This window comes from Gorilla gorilla, chromosome 9 (assembly GCF_029281585.2).
Source record: "Gorilla gorilla gorilla isolate KB3781 chromosome 9, NHGRI_mGorGor1-v2.1_pri, whole genome shotgun sequence".
Taxonomy (NCBI): domain Eukaryota; kingdom Metazoa; phylum Chordata; class Mammalia; order Primates; family Hominidae; genus Gorilla; species Gorilla gorilla.
The window spans coordinates 122285310-122307222 of record NC_073233.2 but is presented as its reverse complement, the minus strand read 5'-3'; the positions used below and the strand labels follow the sequence as shown (position 1 = coordinate 122307222).

General features: G+C 40.9%; 1 long non-coding RNA gene across 1 annotated transcript in view; it reads left to right on the top strand.

The window, feature by feature from the left end:
- Positions 1-11178: 11178 nt before the first annotated feature.
- Positions 11179-21913, top strand: part of LOC115936285 (uncharacterized) — a 33371-nt gene continuing 22636 nt past the window's right edge. Inside the window, exon 1 of the long non-coding RNA XR_004071799.3 lies at positions 11179-11396. This is a non-coding gene — a long non-coding RNA (uncharacterized lncRNA). The remainder of the gene's footprint in view (positions 11397-21913) is intronic.

Genomic DNA, 21913 nt, shown 5'->3' with positions numbered 1-21913 from the left:
GTGGCTCACGCCTGTAATCCCAGCACTTTGGGAGGCCAAGGTGGGTGGATCACCTGAGGTCAGAAGTTTGAGACCAGCCTGGCCAACATTGTGAAACCCTGTCTCTACTAAAAATACAAACATTAGCCAAGCATGGTGGCTTATGCCTGTAACCCCAGCTACTTGGGAAGCTGAGGCAGAATTACTGGAACCCAGGAGATGGAGGTTGCAATGAACCAAGATCGTGCCACTGCACTCCAGCCTGGGCAACAGAGTGAGACTCTGTCTCCAAAAAAGAAAAGAAAAGAAAGAGAGGCTGGGTGCTGTGGCACACACCGGTGATCCCAGTGCTTTAGGAGGCCAAGGCAGGAGAATTGCTTGAGTCCAGCAGTTGGAGACCAGCTGGTTAACATAGGAAGACTTCCATCTCTACAAAAAAAATTTTTTTTAATTAAAAAAAAAGAAATGAAATAGTAATAGCTTTATTTAAATATTTTACAGATAATTTAAAGTTTTAGAAGTATTTTCTGGGCGGGGCATGGTGGCTCACACCTGTAATCCCAGCACTTTGGGAGGCCGAGGCAGGTGGATCACCTGAAGTCAGGAATTCAAGACCAGCCTGGCCACCATGGTAAAACCCTGTCTCTACTAAAAACGCAAAAAATTAGCCAGGTGTGGTGGCGGGCACCTATAATCCCAGCTATTAGGAGGCTGAGGCAGGAGAATCACTTGAACCCAGGAAGCAGAGGTTGCAGTGAGCTGAGATCGTGCCATTGCACTCCAGCCTGGGCAACAAGAGCAAAACTCCGTCTCGAAAAAAAAAAAAACAACAAAGATGGTTCATATTGATACAATAGTGGGTTAGATTATGGTCCCTGGACTCAATGAATTTGTTGAGCACAAGTAGTCTCTTTATTAACTGGAGAAGGTGGCATTGTTTAGTTTAACGTGTGTTTATTTACATCTATAAAATACCTAGATATAAAACCTTATTTAAAATGTGCAGATCATGTTTTTGTTTTTTCGTTGTTTAATTCTGGGAAGCCCTTTTTTCAATGCTTGTTTTAAATCATTTTAAAATATATTTGTAAAACTAAGTTATGTGTGTGAGCCTGTATATAATATGACTTGGGAGGTCATCATTCTGATCATTGTGCAAAATATACATGTGTAAAATCATATATGAGGTCTTAAGATGATGTCACTAAATCCTCTTTATATGTGGCTACTAAAAATAGACCCTAGCCAGGCACAGGCTCACGCTTATAATCTCAGGGGTTTGGGAGGCTGAAGCAGGAGGATCGCTTGAGGCCAGGACTTTGAGACCAGCCTAGGCAACCTAGTGAGATCCTGTATCTACAAAAAATAAAAAGTTAGTATGTGGTGGTGTGTACCTGTAGTCCCAGCTACTCAGGAGGCTGAGGCAGGAGGTTTGCTTGAACCTAGGAGTTCAAGGTTACAGTGAGCTGTGATCCCACCCCTGCACTCTAGCCTGGGCAACAGAGTGAGACCCTGGCTATAAAAAAAACAAAAATTAACTGCATCTTATATTAAGTTCCATTTCATAATTGGCTCTAATAGGAGTGCACCTTATAAACTTACTCTGAAAGTACTATCTAAGGCTACTGTGGGTAAACAGTTGTAGTATATTTATGCCATGAAGTACTACTCAGCAATAAAAAGGAATTATTTACTGATATACACACAACATCAATAAATCTCAAGAGCATGCTGAGTGAAAGCAGCCAGACACAAAAGACTATATACATATGATTCTACGTAGATGAAACTCTAGAAAAGACAAATCTAATGTATATAGGTAAAAGCTTATTGGGGCTTGCTTGAGGATGATAATTGATTGGGAAGAGAGGACACAGAGAAATTGTTTGGAAAGTGATGAAAATATTCTATGTTTGATTGTAATGATTATTACATGGGTATATATAACAGTCAAAACTTATCAAGCTGTACATTTTGAATGGATGCATTTATTGTATATAAATTATTTACTTATTTACTTAGAGATGTGGTCTCGCTCTATTGCCCAGGCTGGAGTGCAGTGGTGTGATTATAGCTCACTGTAACCTCAAACTCCCGGGCTCAAGTGATCCTTCCACCTCAACCTCCTGAGTAGCTGGGGTTACAGGTGTGAGCCACCACACCTGGCTCTGTATATAAATTATATATTTCAATAAAATTGGAAAATAAACAAAAATATTTTATTGCAAAAAGGGTAGTCTACATGGTATTTATAAAGAAACAATCTTATAAGCAAGTATTTGCCAGGGTTTCTCCTGTTGAGGGAAGTGTGTGCCCCAATGTGAGAACATTAACATCTCATTGGTAGAGATGGATGCCTGGCCAGATAAAACTGCCAAGTGAAACCCATTGGTGGTGGTTGTTGTTGTTGTTGTTGTTGTTGTTGTTGTTGTTGTTTTGCCCTTGCTCCAAGCTGTAAAAGCAAACATCGATCTAGCATGTCTTCAGGGAGAGAGTGTACTTAGTTCATCTGAGCATTCCAAGCCCCAAGGTGTCTTAGTCCATTTTCTGCTGCTATAACAGAATGCCACAGACTGAGTAATTTGTAAAGAATATACATTTATTTGGTTAACAGTTATGGAGGCTGGGAAATCCAAGAGCATGGTGCCAACATCTGGTGAAGGCCTTCATGCTGTGCAATGTGTTATCCCATGGCAGAAGAGCAAGGAAGAGCTGAGACAAAGAAAAACGTGCCAAACTACTACAGAGCCCTTATGACCTAATCACTTCTTAAAGGTCCTACTTCCTAATATTATCACATTTGCAATTAAATTTCAACTTCAGTTTTGGAGGGGACATTCAAACCATAGCATATGGTTATTGGCATTCTGCTTTATGTACCAACTTCTTGTCAGTTTGGTTAGTATGAGACAGTTCCAAAGAACCTCATCATATTTGGAGGCCCTTACAAAGAGCTCCTTAACATCTGAAGCTTGAGGATCAGCTCCTCGAGCACAGTGTCTATATTAATGCACTTCTGTTTCTAGAAAGTCCTTTCTTGACCATCCTCCAGTTCAACATCTCTTAGGTCATACTTCCTTTACATCCTCTGCACTTCACAGATACAATAATACCTCAATTCCATTTCATTTTTCAACTTATTAACAAGCCTATATGGCCAAAGTGAAGACTTGGCAATCATAGGTCAACAATGTAAGTATTTTCCAATAAAATCCCAACTTTCTTGCTGTTAACTAGGTAAATGGACACAGTGAGGTCTTTGTTGCTGGGTTATCTGGGTGTAGCTGGCCTCTGACAATATTTTACATATAAATTAATATTTATAGGCTACTTCATTTCAGGCAAAGCAAAAGATGTTGCCACGCCACAGGAAATTTCAAGATTTTTCTGGGGGATTTCTGGCAAACTTGCCAAATGATGACATTCCAGCAGTTTCGGAAACAATCTAATATGTTGGTGTGGAAATACTGCATATAAATTCTTTAATTATCTCTCATTTTGGCTAAATTTTAGCTTTGTGGTGTGAGAGCAGATCTGCATTTCCACTGCTGCCATAATATTTGATGGCAGTTCCACTTGGCTCCTTTCTAGGCCTGAGTTCAGAGCAATATGGCAGTTTTGTGATGTGGACACAGTTTCTATGCTAAAGCCATCCATTTTAATAAAGTAAAGGTCTAGCCCATTGAGCCCAGTTGAATACAGCTGTTGCATTGATCTCTTCTGATGCTACAGCCATTGAGTTCATTTCCTTAATCACGTTTTCCATACGGGTAAAAGCATGAAGCTGCTTAGTATCTTCCAGAGTGCATGCATTCTAATTTCAGAATTTAATCAAATGGAACTGGCTTCCTGACAGAGTAAACAGAGCAAAATACTGTATCCAGACCAGCTGCCAAGCTAGCAGCCTGAATTTATTTTTCCTTGCTTTGCTAAATGCATCTTGAATTTTTGAAAACATAGTCCAGGTTTAGGAAATTTAACATTTTTGAATCAAGACCAGTCACCTCTAATATCCCTCCATAAATACATCCATTAAATTTCAAAAGTCAGGTAGCTGAGTTAATCCTTTCTCACATGACTGTGACAGAGAAGAAAACACATTCCTTTTTTTTTCTGTTGAACATTGAACACAGGAATTGTGAACACAGACCCTTGCCATTTGGGCTAATCAAATGGCAGAGTAACTTTAAATATCTATCGTTTTTCCCTGATTGCTAGCTCTGTAGTTCTTATTTGACTCTTAGAATCTAACTCATCTCTGAAATCTTTCCAGGTATTCTTGATGCCACTTTTTAATACATCATTCAATATATAAATATTACAGTTTTATTTATAATATAGGTTCTATGTAGCAACCAGGACACATAAAGAGAAATGAAAGAGGCAGCTGAGTGAAAATACCTATTTCTCCAACCACTTGGCTTATGAAAGAGGGCTTGAGGAGGTATAGAACATTGTTACCAATTACCAATTACTTTGTTATTGCTAATTTTTCTATTTGCAAAAATAAATTTTTTGCTGCATATATATTCTTTATTAAGCACAAATATTTATGCTTATTTTTATGTAGTAATTTCATTTATCCTTTTAACACAATATCAGGGATAGCCTTTGGAGGAGGTACATGATGGACTGAGAACTTTATCATTTAGCTAGGGGATTCTTAGAAATGCACATAGCCTCAAATCAAATCAAAACAAGTAGTTTATTTATATCCTAACTTCCTAGGAATTCTCCTGTTTATATCTTCAGCTCCTTTTCCAGGCTAACGCCTAATCATACATAAAAATTTAGATCAGCTATTACCTCCTCCCAGAAGCCTTCCATGCTCTCTTTTCTTCTGTTTCTTCATATTCATTCTTATTTCAAATGTCATCCATATGCTGAGGACTCCCAGATCAAATCTCTAATCCAGATCTCCCTGAGCTTCAGATTGTGTATAATAATTTGTGTGCATAACTGTTTACTTACTGTCTCCATTTAGATGGCATCTCAAACTCAACATGCTCAAACCAAACTTATCACTCCTTATTCAAAAACCCTAACCTGGTACTAATGAATTAGTTATCTGGTGCTGTGAAACAAATTACAAAAAAATCTGGTGGTTTAAAAAATAACGAACATTTATTACCTTACAGTTTCTGTGGGTCAGAAATTTGGGAGTAGTTTACCTAGGTGGTCTGGCTAAAAGTCTCTCACAAGGTTGCAGTAAGATGTTGGCCAGGGCTGCAGCCATCTGATGGCTCAAATGGGTATGAAGGATCCCCTTCCAAGATGGCTCGCTCATATATCTGGTAAGCTGGTGCAGTCTGTTGGTAGGAGACCTCAGTTCTTCCCCATGTGGACCTTTTTATAGGGCTCCAGAGGGCTGCTTGGCTGTCCTCACAACATGGTGGCTGACTTCCTCTCCAGAACAGGCAATCCGAGAGAGAACAAGGAGAAAGCTCCAATATCTTTCATAACCCAGCCTCAGAAGGCAAACACTGTCACTTTCTCAGTATTCTTTTAGTCACACAGGCTAGCCACAATTTAATGTGGAAGGTGAGTCATAAGAGTGTAAAGACCAGGAGATAAGGATCATTTGGGCCATCTTGGAGGCTGGTTACCACCACTGTCAAGCCAATGGCTCATACTAGATACCTGAGGGTCATTTTGACACTACACTCCTTCTCTTTACGACATTTAGTCAATATCAAATCCAGTCTACCATATCTATACTCTGACTCCATCTACTGTTACCTCTCTGCTCCAAGCCACCATCATCTCTTGTCTATAGTCCTGCAATAGCCTGTAAAGTGTTCTCTCTCATCCTACTCTTATACTCCTTCAACTAATTTTCCACACAGGCATCAGTAATCTTTTAAGAATGCAAATTGACTATACCACTCTCCAACTTAAATATCCTTCAATGGTTTCCTTTTGGATATACCAGACATGTGAACTTGGACAATTTACTTAACCATTTTTAGACTCAGTTACTTCCTCTTTAAAATAATAATAAAAAAAGCCAACTCGGCCAGGCACCGTGGCTCACACCTGTAATCGTAGCACTTTGGGAGGCCGAGGCAGGTGGATCATGAGTTCAGGAGTTCAAGACCAGCCTGACCAACATGGTGAAACCCGGTCTCTACTAAAAATACAAAAAATTAGCCAGGCGTGGTGGTGCGTGCCTGTAATCCCAGCTACTCAGGAGGCTGAGGCAGGAGAATTGCTTGAACCAGGGAGGTGGAGGTTGCAGTGAGCTGAGGTTGTATCACTGCACTCCAGCCTGGGCAACAGAGCAAGACTCCATTTCAAAAAAAAAAAAAAGGCAACTCATGGAGTTGTAGTGAATATTAATTTAGGCAAAGTATTTAATTGTAGAAAAGTTCCTAGAAGTGAACCAGTGCTCAATGCCTATTGAAGAACAGGTCACTTCTAGTTGACACATATTGTTTTGCTCTGATGGCATCAGGAGGAGAAGTCTTTCTGGGAGGAGGTAATTAGCTTGATGGGGTGGAGAGGTTTAGTGAACTATGTCTTCTGTGATAAAATAGAGCAGAAGCACAGTCAGAGTCTCAGTTGCCATCTCCTTGGGCTTGCAGCAGGGAAGAAAGGAGAAGGTAGCAAGAGGGAGAGGGTGGACTTGATGGCTTGGCCTAGACATGATAATAAGAAACGTTAAGATTGGGTAATCTCTTGGCATTATGCAATCTCCTTCAAACTGCAGGCTTTTAAACTTTTCTGGAGTAAAGAACCCCTTTGAGAATCTGCTGAAAAATTGACAAGTGCAATCTAATTAAACTTAAGAGCTTCTGCGCAGCAAAAGAAACTATCAACAGAGTAAACAGACAGCCTACAGAATGGGAGGAAATACTTGCAAAATATGCATCTAAAAAAGATCTAATATCCAGAATCTATAAGGAACTTAAATTTACAAGAGAAAAACAAACAGCCCCATTAAAAAGTGGGCAAAGAACATGAACAGACACTTTTCAAAAGAAGACATACCTGCGGCCGACAAGCATATGAAAAGAAGCTCAATGTCGCCAATCATTACAGGAAAGCAAATCAAAACCACAATGAGATACCATCTCATACCATTCAGAATGGCTATCATTAAAAAGTCAAAAAATAACAGATGTTGGTGAGGTTGCAAATAAAAGGGAACACTTATACACTGTTGGTGGGAGTGTAAATTAGTTCAACTGTTGTGGAAAGAAGTATGGTGATTCCTCCAAGGGCTAGAAACAGGAATACCATTTAACCTAGCAATTCCATTACTGGGTATATACCCAAAGGAATATAAACCATTCTACCATGAAGACACATGCATGCGTCTGTTCATTGCAGCACTATTCACAGTAGCAAAGACATGGAATCAAGCTAAATGCCCATCAATGACAAATTGGATCAAGAAAATGTGGTATATATATACTATGGAATACTATGCAGTCATAAAGAAGAATAAGATCATGTCTTTTGTGGGAATATGGATGGAGCTGGAGGTTATTATCCTTAGCAAACTAACACAGAAACAGAAAACCAAATATGGCATGTTCTCGGTAATAACTGGGAGCTAAATGATAACAACTCATGAACACAAAGAAGGGGACAATAGACACTGGGGCCTAGTTGAGGGTAGAGGGTGGGAAGAGGGAAAGGAGCAGAAAAAATAACTATTGGGTACTAGGCTTAGTACCTGTATAATAAAATACTCAGTACAATAAACCCCTGTGACACAAGTTTACTTACGTAACAAACCTGCTCATGTACCCCTAAACCTAAAAATAGAAGTTTTTCTAAAAAGAGAATCTACTGAAAGACGTAAGCTCTCTATAAAAAAAAAATGTACATAGTCATATGCATGCAAAATTTGGCAAATGATTTCAAGGAGTCTGGGGGTTCATATAAGAGCTCCTGCTCCAAACAGAGGCCCTTCCCTAAGAATCAAATTCAAAGGCCATTTTGCAATAAAAAACAAAAGGAATTACCTTATGCATACGGTACATATGAAGATTTCCATTTTTGCTCTACAGATCACTTAATCAAACTTACTCTTTCAATGATCGTATTATATATTTTGAAGGTATAAAGACTAAGACACACACTGGCTTTCACGCATAATCCTGTGTATACCTCATCCCATCTGTTAATATGGATACCTTCCTTAGTCAAACAAAATTAAGTGACTTAAATTCGTGCCAAATGTTGGACTGTTTGGAAACATATAGTTTATCTTTAAGACCCCAAATAAAAATTCAAGTGTGCTTTGATTTAAGAGAGTTTAAATGTAGTTATTCAGAAGTTTTTAAAAAAAAATTCAAAAAAGAACAAGTAAATAGTTACATTCTATTTTCTTCTCCAGCTTGACATTTTATAGTTTAAGATTTTAGAATAACTGTGGGAGTAACTTGTTAGAGTATCAGTTGTAGTGAATTTAAACTAGGCTGTCACTGTGTTGTTATTTTATTTGATGAGATCCCACTAAGACTACAGCATCTCACTGTGTGAGAGCCAAGAGCCGACAGGGAGTGTGCAGTCTCTTCTGTAATGCTTCTTTATATTTGACAACGGAAGCGGTCCTGGACCATATCTCAAGCAGCTAAACCACAGTGTTGTCTCAATGCTACCTCACCCTCCAAAGTCTTTTTTTTTTTTTTTGAGACAGAGTCTTGCTCTGTCACTCAGGCTGGAGTGCACTGGTGCCATCTCAGCTCACTACAACTTCTGCCTCCTAAGTTCAAGTGATTCTCCTGCTTCAGCCTCCCGACTAGCTGGGATTACAGGTGCACGCAACTATGCCTGGCTACTTTTTGTATTTTTAGTAGAGACAGGGTTTCACCATGTTAGACAGGCTGGTCTTGAACCCCCGACCTCAGGTGATCCATCCACCTCAGCCTCCCAAAGTGTTGGGATTACAGGCGTGAGCCACCACACCCAACCTTAAATTCTTTATCTACAGGATGTTGGAAAATGAGGGAAACTAGTTATGGAGCTCCAGGTATTTAACATGTATTATATACTTTAATTATTACAAGAAGCCTGTGAGAAAGGGGTCTTTATCTCCATTTTTCACAGCAGGAAACTGAGTCACTAAGTTACTAACCCATATTGTCACAGCTAGTGAGTAGCCAAGCTCAGCTCCAGATCCAGGTCTGCCTGCTCATTTCAAGAGCTCATTTCAAGTTCTACCTCTGCAGAAAAACTCCTTCAAGACATCTGCCTACAGTGCAAGCAGCAGCCTGTGTGATTAGTGTGGTCTTTTAATAAAGATATTTCAGTCTTGACATAGAACAAAGGGAAGGTATAAGTTAGAAACAAGTTTTTAGATCTTCCTTTCCCCTCTAAAGAAGTAAATGACACTTATCTCAAAGAAAGATCAAGTCTTCGTAAGCTGGGAGGAGAGACTGATCTTTAAGAGAATCAAGGCCCTCGGCAGAGGAGAGAATTTAAAGAAAGATCAGAAGCTGACATAAGTGTGTCAAATAGGAAGTTGAGGGAAAAGGAAAAGATTTCTGTTTTCAAAACTGGTCTAAAGCGCTCGGAGACTGTGTCTTGTTTTGTCTAAGCATGTGAGTTGGTGGCCTGAGCATGAATCAAAGATAAAGTTGTGTATACCTCTTTTTGGAGGGCATAGCAATAGCAGAGCTCTCAGATGAGAAGGTGCTTCTGTTTTACTGCATCCAGGGGTCCAGCCTCCTTTGGTCCCTCAGCTGCCTCATGTTGCTGGAGCTGTTAACGAAGATTTCATAATTTGCACTGCTCAGTGACAGAACATCCTGATGAGGAGACAGCAAAAGCTGACTTAACAGAAAAGCACCTCAAGCAAAAATCTGTTCCTCAGGAGCTTCCACTGCAATAAATGGAGGGAGTTTCAGAAAGAGGACCCAATTAATGCTCTTGACTTGTGTCCTCTTCAGCTCTGGGGACCAAGTGTGGTAACATGGAAAGGGCATGTCTAGGCTTTACTATGGGAGAGAAATGGGTTCTTATTCCAGCTCTGTCATTTATAAATGGGTGTTTTGTGTGCCCCTCCTCCCAGGGGCTCCATGCCTCCATTGTGACTCATTAACTTAGGTAAGAATGAGGGGTCTCATTCAACCCCTCATTCTTACGTAAGGGTTGTGTGAGACCCCTTCTCCAAAGCTTTTTGCATCTTAAGAAAGATAATTCCTAGGAAAGGTAAAGGAATGATTCTGTTATCTCCAGCAGTGTAATGCCTAGTATTTTTGGCCTCCTGGCAGGCAGGGAAGACACTATTTTTAGGTAAAGATTGGGCTTAGCAGCCTTGGTCAGATGCAGGTGCCCAGGGCAGCTGTACCACGCTCGGCTCAGCTCTGTTCCTGTGTGCCCTCATGAGCTGCCTAATTCTTTTCCCAAACATCTGCTTGCTGTCAAGTTAGGAAAGCTACAACTGCTTTCCACTTTCTGAGGGATGTTGAGAGGATTCGTGAAAGGCTGTAATGAAGGGAATTGGGAGATTTTCAAGACAGATATTGTTTAATTGCTTAGGTTGTGTCTGTGAGTAAGCTTAGATGTGGAGAGCTGACAACTGCCTGGGGCATCAGTCAAGGTTCCTGTTCTGGAGCACAGGGGAAGCCCCAGGCACGGTCCAGGTTGCCTCTGCCACTCTGCAGCGTAATGGACATGAACTCCTGCTAGCCTCATATTAGGCTGGTTGCATGCCAAGGCAGGGGTGGGGGATGTGGCCCCTTAGGCTCCATGGTCCTTACCTTGTGAGACTCCCCAGAAAGGAGGGGTTTTAATAGGAACAGAGGCTTGATATCAAACACCTAATGTGTCTAATGTGTCTACCATCCTTGCCTAATTTGCTCAGAGTAGTAAGATTAGGCTGGATAATTCAGCCAGACAGTGGGGTAATTTTAGTTTTTCACAATTGTTGCTTCCATTAATGGTTCATTCAATTATATAGCAGCTATAATATATTTGTAAAATACTTTACAGTTTGTAAGAGGTTGCCTCCTCCTTTTTTCTCCTTGGCTTCCAACAGTTCTGTGAGATATACCCAATTAGGATAAGGTTGAACTTCAGGGACTTGAAATATGCAATTGCTCAAGCAAAATTTTTTATTTCATAAACTAGCTTAGCAAGCAGCTCTCTTCCCTACAATTATTCAGGGAACAGAGTCTTCACCATCTTCTTTCTTTGTCGAATTTTGTGTAGGTGCCTCACCTGGGTCATAGCCAGTGGAAAAAGGAAAGCTTATGATATCTCCTGGTCTGGTATTAAGAGGCCAGGCTGGAAAAGGAAGGCACCATTTCCATCATATTCTTCTGGAGAGAACTTAGTCTCATCTTCTTCACAGAAGATGGGGAAAGGTGGCCCAGCTGGTCAGCCCTGTGCCTGGCTGCATTTCTGTTACTATGGAAGGAGGGAAAAAGGAAAGCCAGCAGTGCATGTCACCCTTACATAAGGTCAGTATTAGTCTTTCTTTCTACAGACTAGGAAACAGGGTTAGAGAGGGGAAGTGACTCAATCAAGGGCCCACAGCGCAGCTAGCAAAGAGACAGCACTGGAGCAACGGCATTGGTTATGGCTCCTCGGTTCTTTTCTTATTGCTACCATTCTTCCAAGACGTTGGGACAGATCATTTGAAATTAGAGCTGCCCTGGAAAGGCTGGGGTGTTATTAACACCCACCCGGGAGGTCAAAAGTTGTGGGTGCTGGAGAGTGACAGCATTGTCACTCCTTCTGCCTTCCTTCCCCCCTCCCAAGGACAAAGACTCCAAGCTGGTGGCTGCACTGCCTGCTGGGGTCCTAGGCTTTGGAGAGTGACTGCGTACAGATATACAGAATCAAGCAGAGATATTGGTAAAAGCCCTTCTCTCACTCTTTTTACCAGCCTTCTCAGGTCATCTACCTCTGCCACAAATGTTTTTCTATGACTGTTCCAGTTCCCACCGGCTTCTATTATTTTAGAATTCCTTAGGCTCTTGACTGTTTCTCCACTATAATCAGCCTACGGAGAGTAAGAATTCAGTAGGCAAAAGAGACCCAGATTGAAGCAATTATGCTCTGTCCTCTCCTGCATTGGCATGCATGACAATGACTATCCCAGCCACCTCCCTCCTACCAGGACTCCTACAGGAAATCATCCTGAAACCAGTGATTTTGCGTGATGTGACTCAGACATTTCCAAGCATCAGCAGCCTGTGGACTCAAGCTTGGGGTTCCTTGAGATTCAAATCAAAATCTTATTAATTCTGGGCTTTGATGACTCATAAAAGTAATTCCAGTTCCTTCTAAAACCCCAGCCCCGAAGCCCTTCTGAGAGTATGGGAGAAGGGGCTGTCTGACACATGTTCATGTTTCAGGGCCACCTTCTCGGGCCTCTGCTACTCTAACATGCACTCCCTCTGTGGGCCTTTGCTCCTTCCAAGGAAAAGATACTCAACCCTCATTGCTCATAGTCCTCTGTGCCCCAAGCTCCCTGACCTGTCAAGGGTTGAACAGAGAAACACTTCCTCTACTGTTTCACGCCCTTAGGGGACTCCCACAGCAGGGTTGCTTGGGCCCTGAGGGGTTGCCAGTCCAGTGAGATGGCTCATTGAGTTCCACACACTTCCCAGAGTGTGGGTGCTGCTAGGATGACCAGGCCTGGTAAGTCCCAGGACCAAGGGCTGCCTACACCTGCTCATGCATTGACCCTAGGCCCTGACGCTCATTCCACATGTTCTCTCACCTTCGGATGAATTTTCTGTGCCCTGCCCTCTCTGCAAATTGGCTCTCCTGGAGCATCCATCCATCCCTAGTTTGTCACAATTCAGTGTGTATCCCGGGCACTGACATGACTTACTCTTTTTCCAGGAGGAATCCTGGCTAATAGAGCCCAGGAAATTAAATGAGGTTATAAAACCGTACCCAAAGCTGTGTCCAATCTCAGCCCTAGTACATCGCATCATCAGTACCACCAGAAAACAAAAGTACCACCCCCAAGGGTCTCCAGGCACCTCCTATATTAATGCTTTTCTTTATACCAATACCTTATTAGTGTTGTTGATGCATAACCTTTCAGTCATGGCTATTGCTTTCTTCCTGGGCTCCATCTTCAGATACATTGAGAAATAGAGGAAGTATTTATGCACAAATTGTATGGCTACAAAAATTACCAGGTAGCCCAGACATCTGTCTTTATGGAAAATTATTAATTTGTTCTGCCAATTCCCAAAAAGATCGTGAGAAAAGTCTTTTGATCAAGCAAAGCTGATTAGATTCACTGCAGTAAAGGCCTTGACAGTCTCAGTATCTTCTCAGAGGGGAAAAATGAGAGAAGGATATTCTTAGTATTTTAGGGCCAGGGCCGGGTGACTTAAGGCAGGTCTTTCAAGGCAGAGAACTAGTTTGTATTGAGCAGAATTAATGACAGGAGAGCTTTGGACTGATGACCGCACAAAGGGTGCTCTTAAAGTGAGTATTGCCAAGCAAGCTGTCAGTCTTTTGCTAAGTAAGCTAGTTTAGTTGGCTCACAGCATTAACTTCCAGAAACAATTTTTTTCAGAAACCATTAGCTAAGTTGCTTTTGCCTAGTCCTAGTCTGATTTAGCACAGAAACAGGGACATAAATTTCAGTTCCAAAAATTTCAATGTATTTGTATTACACATTCAACTCTAGGTTGTCTTTATTTTTAAATTTCAAGTGTGTTTATTTTTTCTCCTTGGCTGGATTCAAAGCTTCTTTAGGACAGAAGTCAAAGCTTACATGTTTTAATTTGGCAGTATACAGCACAGGGTTGTGCAGAAGCATCCCACTCACTCAGCCTCTCTTCTTCCATGGAATCTTTTGTGATGCCCCCTCCAAGTACTCAGTAATTTCACATGACTTTGTTCACACCACGATTTTGGTGCATGTTATCCAGGGCAAGCTAGAGCTTTCTCCTCTTTTTCTCCTTCACACTTTCTTGGGAGGGGACTCTTTGGTAAGACAGTGTAAAGAGACAAGGATTTGGTTAATATAATAATTCACTGAAGTAAATCCATGAGAAGCAATCAATATTAGCAAGAGGGAAAGGGTTTATTAATTTGTGAATATAGAGAACTAAAGCCTCTTCAGCAATTCCAAGATAGATTCCATTTGATGCTGCTCCTCCAGATGGAGCTGAATCTTGGGGTTGGGGAATTGGAGAAATTGAACAAAATCAAGGATCCCACAGGGAAGAAGAGTGAGGGAGAAAGAAAGGTCACCCTGATACTGATGGGCAACTGATTAGAGACTCACTGGGAAATGTAGAGGAACAGCCTGCTTCGTCCTTTGTAGCTGCATACAATTAGCCTTCGTGCCTGCCTGTTTCTTTGCTAGATTAGGAGATTCATGAGAGTGGGCCAGGACTATGGCTTACTTATTCTGGTATCCCTGGTGCCTACCAGGGTGACATCCCTTCACAATAAGGAGTTTTCAACAAATTGATTATGAGGCCGACTTTCTCCATTTACAGGAAGATAATCAGCCTTTCTGTCAACTGCAGCACAATTGGATACGTTTGTTGTTTAGATGTCCAAAACTTTGCAAAAATGGCTGTACCCCATTGTGTCTATCTTCATGGCCTAAATTTGGCAGTCATATATATTAGCCACCCTGTAATCCTCCTCTCTTACCTCCTTCATTAAGTGTCTCTTCAAAATGTCTTTTGAAGTGCAGCATCATTATATCATTTTTACTGATACCAGTCCCAGGTCCAGTTTTCCCTCTGGCAGTTTCCTTAATTGGTGATTAGGCAACATTGGGTTTTTCTTCTTCCAATCTGCCAGTTTCCTTCATTTAAAGCAAATTCTGTCAAATGAATAATTGCCCATAGCACAATTACCAAACACAAAACGAAACTGCAAATATGCATTAGCTTACCAGGGTAGTGCCTAGTATATTAAAAAGAAAGAGACAAGGATATGGGATTGACAAGAGAATGGAGCATTTCATTCTTTCATTCTGTTTTATTGCTGCAATATCCCATTTGATGGCCTCCAGCTTTCACAGCATCAGCTTCCTGCAATGACACTAATGAAGAAATGCTGCCTTTTGTTCATTCTTTAACCAACTGTGTTGCTCTTTAATGGGAATATGGCACTTTCCGCCCTATTCATGCAGAGTTATGAACAGCTGAGTCTCTAGGGTACCTCTGATGTGTACAGCACTCTTTTCCTTTTGGGATTTGTCTGATTAGATGGTAAATACATTTCCTGTCAATAAATTCAATGTTCTAGATATTTCAAATCATGGGTAGAAATAGGGATATTTTTCCAGCTGGGAAAAAATAAAGCCCAAGGGGGCAGAGTGATTATCTTATTTTTCACCACGTTTCTCTGCTTTGTGGAAAATACTGTTTTCCTTTTAATTATTTCCTAATCATGTTCTTCAGTCTGTTCCTTATTAAGGCACCCACATTTATAACCATTTTGTTTAATTATTTGCACATGACTGACTTCTAAATAGTTTCTCATTTAAGCAGAAAGTTATTCTGCCACTTTGCCAGAATGTCCACTCTGGCTTGATTTCCCACAAGGCTCATTTAGTTTCTTCTCTATTTTCTTCTTTGGGTTCCTTCGATTTGCTCAAAAGTGTGGAATTTGATCCTATGTCAGTTCTCAGGGACGCCAAAATAGATGAAGGCTAGGTTTAAGCTGCCAGAACCATAAGGGTGGTGAGGTGAACATACTATTTTCAATTCAGCCTGACCTCCTCTCACGAAATGTAACAGAGTACCAGCTTAGGTCCAAACTAGCTGTGACATAACCTCACACGGACAAGACCTGCTTCAAGATCCAGGGGTAAAGGAAATATGTTCTGAGGTGCAGGAAAAGAAGTGGATTCCCCTCTCCTTCCCTTTATGAGCGTTTTATTTCTAAAGGATGATGAACAGATTTGGATGTTACCACACAATAAATGTCTACATCTCACAGAAACATCAAATCGAATAGAAATGAATAGGCATTTCAAATGAAGCTTCTTGTATGATATCAAAATAGGTAAATAGATCAAGAAATTTCTTTTCAGTTGTGGGCAAAGAAAAACTGAAACAACGTTTCTAAATTAAAAAAAAACTTTATTTTTCAAATCTTACTGAAATTGTTGAGTATGAATGCCTAGCAAAGGCTTGCTGACATTATTATCGTGATTACTATTGCTGTTATTAGCAATTCAAATCAACAAACATTGATTGAGGCACTGTTATAAAAGACGGAAAGAAACTAAATGACAAAATTAAATGACATAGCCCTTGAATTAAGAAGCCAGCAAGACAGTAGGAGAAATAAACATGCAAATGACTAGCTATAAAGCAAGGTGGAATGGCCTAAGTTCTAAGTAGGCAACCCTGAGGAAGGAACGGGTAATTCTAATTTGGGGTGTTGGTGAAAGAGATAATAGGTAAGCTTGGCACTGAAGTATCTGAAGGGTTTTAGGCAATGAAAACTTGTTGGCTTTCTAGATTGAGGGAACTGTACAACCTAAGCCATAAAGCCACGAAGGTGAATCACATGTTCAGGGACTAATGGGCAGTCTCATGTGCCTGGAGCTGAGGGTTGTAGAGGAATGTGTAGGGTAACAGGTTGGAAACATAGCTTAGGCTTGGCCTGAGTGCCATGCCAGTACTTTGTACTTTGTGGAGGTGACATGATGTACCACAAACAGTACAACAGAGTGAGTAAGACTTCAAATCCCAACTCTGACATTTGATAGCTTTGTGAATGTGGGCACCAGTTTTTTAATCCATAAAATGAAGATAATAATTGTAGTTACCGCCTCAAATTGTGAAGATCAAATATCTGTGAAAGAACTTAGCACATCTCCAGGCACAAAGTAAACTCTCAGAAAAGGGTAGCTATTATTACTGTAAGTATTTTAATCTTGTAAAGAGAATACTGTAGGAGATACTAAGAATTTACTGGAAATACAAGGAAGGAAAAAAAGAAAGAGGTGCCTTGGAAATTGTTGCAATGTTAAAGAGAAAGTTGGATATGGAATAGAGGTAACAAAATTTAGTGGCTTATAAGATGTGAAGTGTAAAAAAAAGTATAAAATGAATCTAAGTTTCTAGTTTATATAGTTGAGAGGACTGTAGACTGTGTTGCTATTATTTGAAAAAAGAACTTTGGAGAAAAACAAGTTAGGGTTATTGGTGAGGAAAGGTGTTGTTCTGTTCGGTTTTGGACATGATGAGTATATTCATTTCCTAGGGATGCTATAACAAATCACAAAAACTAGGTAGATTAAAACCACCAACATTTATTGTCTGGTAGTCCTGGAAGCTAAAGTCTAAAATCAAAATGTCAGCAGGGCTGTACTCCCTCTGAGACCTGTAGGGGAGAATCTTTCCTCGCCTCTTCTACCTTCTGCTGTTTGCTGGCAGTCCTTGGTGTTCCTGGGCTTCTAGCTTTATTACTCCAATTTTTTTTTTTTTAGATGGAATCTTGTTCTGTCACCAGGCTGGAGTGCAGTGGCACGATCTCAGCTCGCTGCAACCTCTGCCTGCCAGGTTCAAGCGATTCTCCTGCCTCAGCCTGCCCAGTAGCTGGGATTACAGGCATGCGCCACTGTGCCTGGCTAATTTTTTGTATCTTTAGTAGAGACAGGGTTTCACCATGTTGGCCAGGCTGGTCTTGAGCTCCTGACCTCATGATCTGCCTGCCTCAACCTCCGAAAATGCTAGGATTACAGGTGTGAGCCACCGTGCCCAGCATATTACTCCAATCTTCGCCTCTGTCATCACATGGCCTCTTCTCCACATGTGTCTGTGTCTCTTCTTTTATAAGGACACTAGTCAGATTAGATGAAGGGCCCACCCTACTTCAGTATGACCTCATCTTAAGTAAATTATATCTGCAACAACTCTATTTCCAAATAAGGACACATTCATAGGTAGTGGGGGTTAGGGCTTCAACGTATCTTTTTGGGAAACTCAGTTCAACCCATAATATTGAGTTTCAGATGCTTAGGGCCCATCAATGTAGAGATGTCCAGTGGGAAGCTGAGATGTGTAGGTCTGGGGCTCAGGAGAGAGGTAAGAGCTGTACATGTACAGTTTAGGAGTCGTACCTTGAGGTGATAGTTGAAACATGGGTGTGACCATATGAAACTGAACAGAATAAGAATAGAGAGTGCAAAGAAGGAAAAGCATACAACCTTGTACTGTTCTTCTCATGATTATGCCAGCTTCTGCTCCACCACAGGCCAGGAATTACTGCTGAGGATAGGCCTGGTAGTGGGTTGCTGCTGAGCAAGGGCTGAGCCGGAATCGGCGTGGAATACGGGCTGACAGCAGGAATAGCTCTAAGTGGTTCACCTGGGATATGCGGTTGATGTGAGATCAAGATTGATGGCTGAAAACAAGGTTATTGGAATAGAAAACTTACATAGACAACCGAAAGCCAATTTCTCCTTCCTGGGGAGAGCTGGACCAGATAGTTATCTAGAGCAGTGATTCTCAAAGTGTGGTGCCTGGAGCAGCAGCAGCACCATCACCTGTGAACATGTTAGATATGCAAATTCTTGGTGCCCATTCCAGATCTACCCAATGAGAAACTCCAGTCCAGGGTAATCTGTGTTATAACAAGCCTTCCAGGTGATTGTGGTATGCAGGTAAGTGTGAGAACCAGTCCAGAGTGTTAAGCACCAGTCCACAGACTGAGAAATTGGAAGTAGAAGGAATACTGCTGGGTGAGATATTTCACAACAAGCTGCTGCCCAGTGCTCAAGTCCCTTTGCAGATTATTTTCTAAGTCCAGAAGAGAGGAGCAGGGTTTTAAGTTAACAAAATGATTAATAATAGCTGAAGATTAGTGCAATGACATCTGACTGTACCTTTGCAATTATTTTAATGTAATGCTAATCATGGTGTAGATTAGTCTTTATTATGTTTATTACTGTACACAAGGTCAACATTTTATTGGGGACACAGTATAATATAATTGGGACATAAGATCACTCCTGTAGATGATTGTGGATGGAATATCTCAAGAGGTACCCAAGATGACCAGGGGATTCAAAGAATATGTTAGGATTTCTATATTTCAAAAATATAAGAAAAATTTAAGGCTAAATAATTTTTAATATTCAAATTGACCCTGGCACCCTCAGTTAGTCCATCTGTCAGATGGACACGTTTCTCTGGTTTTCCTAAAGGGGAAGAGGGAATTCCATAAGGTTGAGGGTTTGACAGTGGAGCCCTCATTCATTCAGTTCCATTCATTATATTGCAATGTACATTGCAGTTTACATGGGCCTGGTTAAGTGGATTTTTGGACTACATTATCTAGTTTGACTTAAAGTCACCATACACCAAATAGACAAGTGATATTCCTGAAAGTGTGGACCGAAGTTGAATTCTAATAGTGAAAGTGTAAGGGAGGGCAAGAAAGTGGAAGAGCTAATGCTTCCCCTATGCCTGCTTGGGCAGCTTAATTCAGTAGATAAGAGCAGGGATTCTGGAGCCAGCCACCTAGCAGCTGTGACTTCAGGCAAGTTACCTAACCTCTGTATGCTACGGTTTTCAAATGTTTAAAAAGGGGTTACTAATAGTACCCATCACACAGGGCTGTTATGATAATTAAATAAGCTAATATTTTTGAAACTCTTAGGGCAGTCTCTAGTGTAGAGCAAATAATATGTTGTTATAATAAAAAATAGTTTCAGTTTTTTGCCAGTGACTTCACAAGACAAAAACAAGGACCTACTTAGATCTAATAGAAAGTTAGCCAAATTTTTTTCAATTACCAAGAAAACTATTTGAATTATGGATTTAAATCTTCTGACATAAACTGTGAACCTAGCCCTCAGTATATATTGTACTTTCAGCTCTTAGGAAATGACAGTATGAAGTCATCACAATTAAATTTACATTCAAAAGCATTATTCATCTATATCTCATTTTTAAAAATTTTCTTAAATGTTTTATTATGAAGACAATATATTAGCACATTCGTACTTGTATATAATTTATACATAAATAAAAATATACAGTATACAGTATTGGGGGTTCATATTTAAGGCATTGTGGGTTTGTATGTATGTGAGTGTTTTGTTTTATTTAAACTGATAGCATGCAAAATCAAAAGAAGTGAAGGCAACTTCTCTAGAGCAAGGGTTGGCAGACTATGGGCCACAGGCCAAATCCAGCCCACTGCCTGTTTTTGTAAATAAAATTAATTGTGGCCGGGCATGGTGGCTTACACCTGTAATCCCAAAACTCTGTGAGGCTGAGGTGGGGGAATCGCTTGAGCTCAGGAGTTGGAGACCAGCCTGAGCAACATGGCAAAACTCTGTCTCTACAAAATATACAAAAAAATTAGCTGAGCATAGTGGCGCACACCTGTAGTCCCAGCTACTGGGGAGGCTGAGGTGGAAGGATCGCTTGAGCTTGGGAGCCAGAAGTTGCAGGGAGCCAAGAATGCACCACTGCACTCCAGCCTGGGAGACAGAGTCGCACCCTGTCTCAAAATGAAATCAATTGCAACACAGCCGTGTTCATTCTTTTACATATTGTGGATAGGCGCTTCTGTGCTATAATGAGAGAACTGAGCAGTTGCAACAAAAACTGTATGTCCCACAGAGCTGACAGAAAAAGTTTGCTAAACCCCTGGTTTATACCATTCATTATCCATGGTAGCTTAGCTGAATTGCAAAATTATATCTAAAGTGAGTCATACAACCTCAGAATATCAAGCTTTGCAAGGACAGACCTGTCTGTTTTTGGCAGACATCATACCTGCCACAGGTTAAGTCTGTGACATTGTGGCTAAGTACACAAACATTGCTCGTTGCCAACTACCAGCTTCTCCGTGGGGAGCAGAGGTATTCCAGCAACACGTAAATTGCAGAGAGAATTCTACACAGTCCTAGGCTTTTCCCTGGGGCGTGGAACATCCTCCCTAAGGACCCCCCTCTCACATTGACCCACAGACTGTCAGCCACAGTACAGAAATTTTCTGCCTGCATCACAGGTAAGGAAGAATTCAAGCAGATATGGTCTGTTAGCACAGGGAAGGTTTGTTCCTATCTCTTTTGTCCACAATACATTTGACCTGAGGCATCAGACTAAAAGCATATGGCTAATCTTTTTGGTCACTTAATAATAGGACAGTTCAGATCACAGATAAAGTGTCTGTCACCATTTACAGATAATCAAGTTATGCTGGAAAGAGACGAAGCAAGGTTTTTGGCCATGTCTTTGTGTGTTTCAAGGAATCTACTGTTTTAGACTCATTTTTGTTTCATTAATAGCCTTGGCCCAAGAAATCAATCAAACATAAAGCGAATATGAGAGTTAGTTGTAAAAAGTATTGAAAATTTAGTAATCAATGGATTGCTTTGCACTGTGGATTTTAGATGACTGGGAAAATGCATCAGCTGAAGGATTTCACTCAGTTACACCATATCTATCATCTACCACTCCTCAGAAGTAGGTCTTTCACCACTCAGATAAATCAAGTCACAGGAAATGCACTGGAGAAAGTAACTCCTATTGGAAGTGTTCTTTTTTTTATTTTTTTGAGACGGAGTTTAGCTCTTGTCACTGAGGTTGGAGTGCAATGGCACCATCTCGGCTCACTGCAACCTCTGCCTCCCAGTTTCAAGTGATTCTCCTGCCTAAGCCTCCTGAGTAGCTGAGATTACAGGCGTCTGCCACCACGCCTGGCTAATTTTGTATTTTTAGTAGAGACGGTTGGGGGGGGGGGCGGAGGGGAGGTCTCACCATGTTGGTCAGCCTGGTCTCAAACTCCTAACCTCAGGTGATCCACACACCTTGGCCTCCCAAAGTGCTGGGATTGCAGGCGTGAGCCACCATGCCCGGCCTGGAAGTGCTCTTAATCATATTCTTCCAATGCAAGTAATACAATTGTTTGATTTTTATTGCCAAACCCTATCACTTATTAGATACCAAATCTACAATCAAAGGATTGTTTCTTAATATATATGTTCTTCTTTTTTAAAGTATTTAGCTGT